Raw genomic sequence first — 6,000 nt, forward strand, 5'->3', positions numbered from 1 at the left:
TGCTCGCTGGAGCAAGACTCTTTGAGCATATTACACTGATCCTGGCCTCATTACACTGGCTGCCTATTAGTTTCCTGGTCCAATTCAAAGTGCTGGTTTTGACCTATAAAGCCTCCGTAAGACCCTACCTGGAGTCTGAGATCATCCTCCGAGGCCCTTCTTTGTGTGCCTCCTCCAGAAGAGGTCCGGGGGGGGGGCAGCAACATGGAAACAGGCCTTTTCTGATCCCAGCTTGCGAAATGCTAGGAGGCTCACCTGGCACTTTTGTTACATCTCTTTAGGTACCAGGCAAAAGCATTCTTATTCTCCCAGGCCTTTGGCTAAGTATGGTCGGGTGTTTGTTTGTTACTATGGTATGTATTTTTGTGTTTTATACGTGGTACCTCAGTTAGACGCTTCAGGTTACAGACGCTTCAGGTTACAGACTCCGCTAACCAGAAATAGACCTCGGGTTAAGAACTGTGCTTCAGGATGAGAACAGAAAATTGTTGCTCTGGCGGGCGGCGTGGCAGCGGGAGGTCCCATTAGCTAATGTGGTGCTTCAGGTAAGAACAGTTCAGGTTAAGAATGGCCCTCCAGAATGAATTAAGTTCTTAACCCGATGTGCCAGTGTATTGTAAACTGCCTGTGATCCTCAGAGGAAGGGTGGTATAGAACTTTAGAATTACCGGTAATAATAATAGCCAGCGGTTGGTTTTTGTGTGTGATCTCTGTTTCTGCATAAAGTTTTCCTGTGCCAGCCTGACTGAAGAAGATACAGATGGTGTTCCTGAACAGCCCTGGTGCCTTCAGTGGGGCACGGACAGGGGAACCCATTAGCCCTTGCCCTGGGGCACAATCAGCCGCAATGTAATGAAAATGTTTGCATTTGTTAATAACTGATCTCCGTAGCCTACCTCTCACTGTCTCTCCTCTCCCTTTCTCCCTGCCTCTGCATTTTGCTAGACAGCTTGGTTGACTTGAAAGCTCACATACTATTTTAACCACAGAAGTAAGATTATGAAAATATTCCCCTCACTTATCTCTTAGTTCATCCTTTAAATTCCTTGAAGACGGGAATTTTTAAAAATGTTTATTTTTCTGTCCTTTGAACAGTTGGACAGAGTAAATGAATCAGTCTTTCCAGTAGCATCAGCAGCTGCACTTAAAAAGTCTTGAGTTCAACAGAAATATTCATCCATGGAGAGATTTTCCTGTTGCTAATATGTGTACTAATGTAATTGTGAATCACATCCGCACACAGACACCACATTAAACAAACAATTGACTCTTACAGTCCGGGTTACCCAGCTCTTCCAATAATTACTCAACCTAAGATCTCTTCTGTAACATTACAAGGAAATGCTGAGGAAAAATACAATAAATGAGCAAACTGATAACTAGCAATAAAACCAAAGACTTTCACTTTAGATAGGGGCATTTAAGCACAGAGGTAAAGAGTCTTGCCCCATCATAAAATCAGAGAGAGGTTTCTGACTGTGGTAGTATCCGTATTCCCATGAACACTCCAGAAATTCACATTCTCGGGAACTTTTAACACAGATTTACTCATCTTTAAACTAAGTGTCAATCACACTTTTGTTTAAACCACTAGGCTGACAGAAGATGATTTAAACACTATTGACCTCCTTTCTGCTGCTTACTGGGCCAAAGAGGAAAAGGGGTGAGGCTGTGGAAAGGCCGGCTGCAAATGCATTGGCAGAGAAAACATGGCACTCCTGCTAGAGTGTTTGCTTTGCATCAATCTCCCCACACCTCACCCCTAATAATAATAATAATAATAATAATAATAATAATAATAATAATCTTTATACCCAACCTTTCTCCCTGGTAAAAATAAGAACCACTAAAATATAGAAAAAAACAATATTTTAAAGCAATTAAACATTGATAGTTTAAAACTACATACATACATGCAATTTATTAAAATCATACCAATAATTATAATAAAACAGCATGGCTCCCACCCCGTCATTAAAAGCAGTCAGTCCCCCCAAAGCCTGTTGGAAGAAGAAAGTCTTCACCCACCCAGTGAGAAATGCAAGGGACAGATCATGGTTTCCTTTATATGGGATAAAAGCTAGAGGAGCAAAGCAAATCCCCAAGCCTTTCTCCCCTTTCAAAATCTCTTGACTGCCGTGGACTTTTTCCTTTTGTCCCAGCAAGGCGAGGAAAGCTCTTTTTGTCCATGAATCCTAAGGTGAGCCAACACATAGGCACTGGGCTGTGTGTGTCTGTACGTGTGCCTCTAGCAAGAAGGAGGAGAAACGTCTCAAGTTTAAACCTTTTCCAAATATTTGCTTAGGCTAGTCATGTGCTAAGTATTGCTTTCTCCTGGCATGATGCACTCGAGGCAAACCTCCAAGACCTTTTCTAATGGAAGTCTGAGCTTATTTTGCCCATCCCCTCTCCCTCCTAAAACTCAACTTTTAAACAAAGTTTGGTGTGTCCTTTTAATCTCCATCCTCATTTGCTTTCATCTGAAGTTTGTATCAGGAATAGGACTTCAGCCACTTATTCGTCAACAAGGGTTGTAAGTTTATTCGCCTAGGTTAGGATCTATATCAAGTAAGGATTAGTTGGGAAGATATTCTTTCATTTTTAATGCAACAATAATAATCTCTTTCTTTTGAATTAAGCTTAGAAAATAACTATTGTTCTCCCTTCACTCCTCCATGTGTGAGCAACTGGATGGGGAAGGAGGCAGGCAGAAAGAGATGGAGGCAAAACAAAAAGGCTGGGATGGGTCTGTAACCAAACATGTAAAGTTGAGTTCACGTAAGTAAAATGCACACATGATGTGACCCTACTGTAATGTATGCGCAGGCTGCCCCCAAAGGTAGCAGGATGGTTACAGTATGTTAGGGGTCACATGCTGTTCCTTACTCTCCAAGAGTGTTTGGTGAGAGCCATGCGGACTGAGCTGGAGCAACCAGTTCACAGGTAGACTGAGGTGTGTGTGAACAATAGGCTTGATTACCTATTTCCTCCCAAGGTGGGAGGAAGTGAACTAGGCTAAGCCTACTCTATGGTATTTAGCCCTTCAGGCATTAATTACACTTGTTACTTATGTTGCAGGCGGAGGACTGAGGTAAAGAGAGATTGGCCACATTGTGAGTTCATGACCATGGTAACATTTAAAGCTGGGACCCCCTGGCTCACAGCTCACACTTAGCTGTTACTGGGTTGCTTTTGTTTTGATTATGTATTTTGTGTTTTTATCCTGTGTACCACCCTGAGATTTATGAGTACAGGGTGATATACAAATTGAATAATAATAAATAGCACAATTCCCTCCAGCATGGGCTCTTTCAGCAGCGGAAGTAGAGGAACCTCTGTTCCAAACAATGGCATCCCAGTTCAGTCCCTTTATTTAACACTCTTTAAATAAGGGACGCAGGTGGCGCTGTGGGTTAAACCACAGAGCCTAGGGCTTGCTCATCAGAAGGTCGGCGGTTCGAATTCCTGCCACGGGGTGAGCTCCCGTTGCTCAGTCCCAGCTCCTGCCCACCTAGCAGTTCGAAAGCATGTCAAAGTGCAAGTAGATAAATAGGTACCGCTCTGGCGGGAAGGTAAACGGCGTTTCCGTGCGCTGCTCTAGTTCGCCAGAAGTGGCTTTGTCATGCTGGCCACATGACCCGGAAGCTGTATGCTGGCTCCCTCGGCCAGTAACGCGAGATGAGCGCCGCAACCCCAGAGTCGGACATGACTGGACCTAATGGTCAGGGGTCCCTTTACCTTTAAACTTGTTTAATATTCTTTCTCCCTCCAAAAGCACTTCACCAGCAGAAGTCTTCCCTTTTCCACAGTAGCCCAGACAGATGTTCCAGAGACGAAACCAATTTTCCAGTGTATTGTGTGTCTAATACACATACCATGGTAGCGATAGGAAACAATATGGAAAAATTGGGTCACTCCCAAGCACTCTTTTGAAGATGGTTTTTCCATGTAAGCGAGCAGCTGAATGCAACTGTTGTTCTGCTAAAATGAAAACAACATAATATGTGCGAGTGAGAGAATCCTGGTATGTCAATTGGCACGGTAGCTGGTGAATGTCCTGTCTGCTGGGTATCCCTTCTATCACTCTGGTTCCTCTCTGGACGATGCAATTGAAAAGCAGATCTGTAACTCAGACTGGCTTCAGAAATAATCTTGCAGAGCAGGAAAAGGATGTGCAAGTTCTTCACCTACTGCACCAAAATTCAGCATATGCACCACCTCACAAATGAGATGTGTCGGCTCCAGGTGTGGGGAGATGTGAAGGGTGCATTTCAGCTGTAATGTTATTTACAGTGGAAACAAGATCTTTCCAGCTGCTTTATGCAGCACAGTAACATCCAAAGGTGCTCCCAGAGCAATGGCGAAGCTCATTGACTGGCTTTTATGGAAAATGCAGGCAACATACATTGCTGCTCAATGTCTTTTCTAATTATCTTTGTTATTAGCTTGCTTCCCCTTAAGCAACCCAGCTTCTGCAACAGTCAGTTGTTTCTGTGACTGGTCTCAGGCTGACTGTGGGCACTTTCATATCTGAGGCTTATATTGCCTCTCACCCTATTTATGCTAATGTCTGATCCCTAATAATGTTGAAGAGAAAGGCAAAGGAGAGACGTTTCACTGCAAATGAGGACAATTATCTTTACATCACGTTAGAAACCAGATAGAAGCAAACCTGTTTTAAGCCTAATCTGTGAAAACATTCTTAATCACACATATTACCTACACCTCTAGCAATACTTCTGTGTTTCAAAACCATAAAATGAAGAGGGCTCTCGACTTGTATTTTCATTTCCCAAAGGCACTGTTACAGTAGAGTGCACGGAGGAATATAGCCATGACATACTGATCTTACACCGATGGATTTTTTTAAAAAATAATTTTTTATTGGAAAATTCAACAATAATACATACATTTTATAAACACTCATTCAAACACACTTTCATGATAAAAACATACATACATACATACATACATACATACATACAATAAACCTTATACATACTTCCTTATCCCACCACCACCCCTCACCTCACCCTGTGCTAGGATTCCAATCACATCAGCTGTAATGTCTTTTAATTTCCATTACTTCTTCTTGCATACTGCTAATAAAGGGAATATTCCTGACTCTTGGACTCAGGCGTATATAACTCTCTTACCAAAACAAGGCACAGGTTTAGAATTAGTTTCAAATTATAGACCTATATCTCTATTGAATTTGGATTATAATTTTTTTGCTGGAATATTGGCTAATAGATTGAAAAAAGTAATAGGAAATATAATACATAAAAACCAAGCTGGATTTATTGGAGGAAGACAAATTAAAGATAACATTAGGAATATAGTAGGTATATTGGAATATTTGCAAACCAGAAAAGATAAACCAGCAGCATTAGTATCTATAGACCAATAGATCTAGTTCTGGGCACCACAGTTCAAGAAGGATACTGACAAGCTGGAACGTGTCCAGAGGAGGGCAACCAAAATGGTCAAAGGCCTGGAAACGATGCCGTATGAGGAACGGCTTAGGGAGCTGGGTATGTTTAGCCTGGAGAAGAGAAGGTTAAGGGGTGATATGATAGCCATGTTCAAATATATAAAAGGATGTCATACAGAAGAGGGAGAAAGGTTGTTTACTGCTGCTCCATAGAAGCGGACACAGGGCAATGGATTCAAACTACAAGAAAGAAGATGGGCACCAGCCGCCACCGCTTACCGTCATGTTGGGTGTCTTCCTGTTTCTAAATGGTTTCTCAGGAGAGTGAATGTGTGGAGCTATTTTACACTGCATTGGACTACTGGTCTATCCAGCTTAGGGTTTGTCTACTCTGAAAGGCAACAACATTTGAAATTCTCAGGATAAGTAAATGCTCTTCCCAACAGCTCTAAAGCTCTGGAAGCATGGAGAGAGGTGGGTGAGATTGGGAAGGTAGGCATGTTGTACGCTGAAAGAAAACTATATGAAAATGATGTGCCGGTGGTATTTAACTCCTAGTAAATTAG

This window comes from Lacerta agilis, chromosome 12 (genome assembly GCF_009819535.1).
Source record: "Lacerta agilis isolate rLacAgi1 chromosome 12, rLacAgi1.pri, whole genome shotgun sequence".
Classification (NCBI taxonomy): domain Eukaryota; kingdom Metazoa; phylum Chordata; class Lepidosauria; order Squamata; family Lacertidae; genus Lacerta; species Lacerta agilis.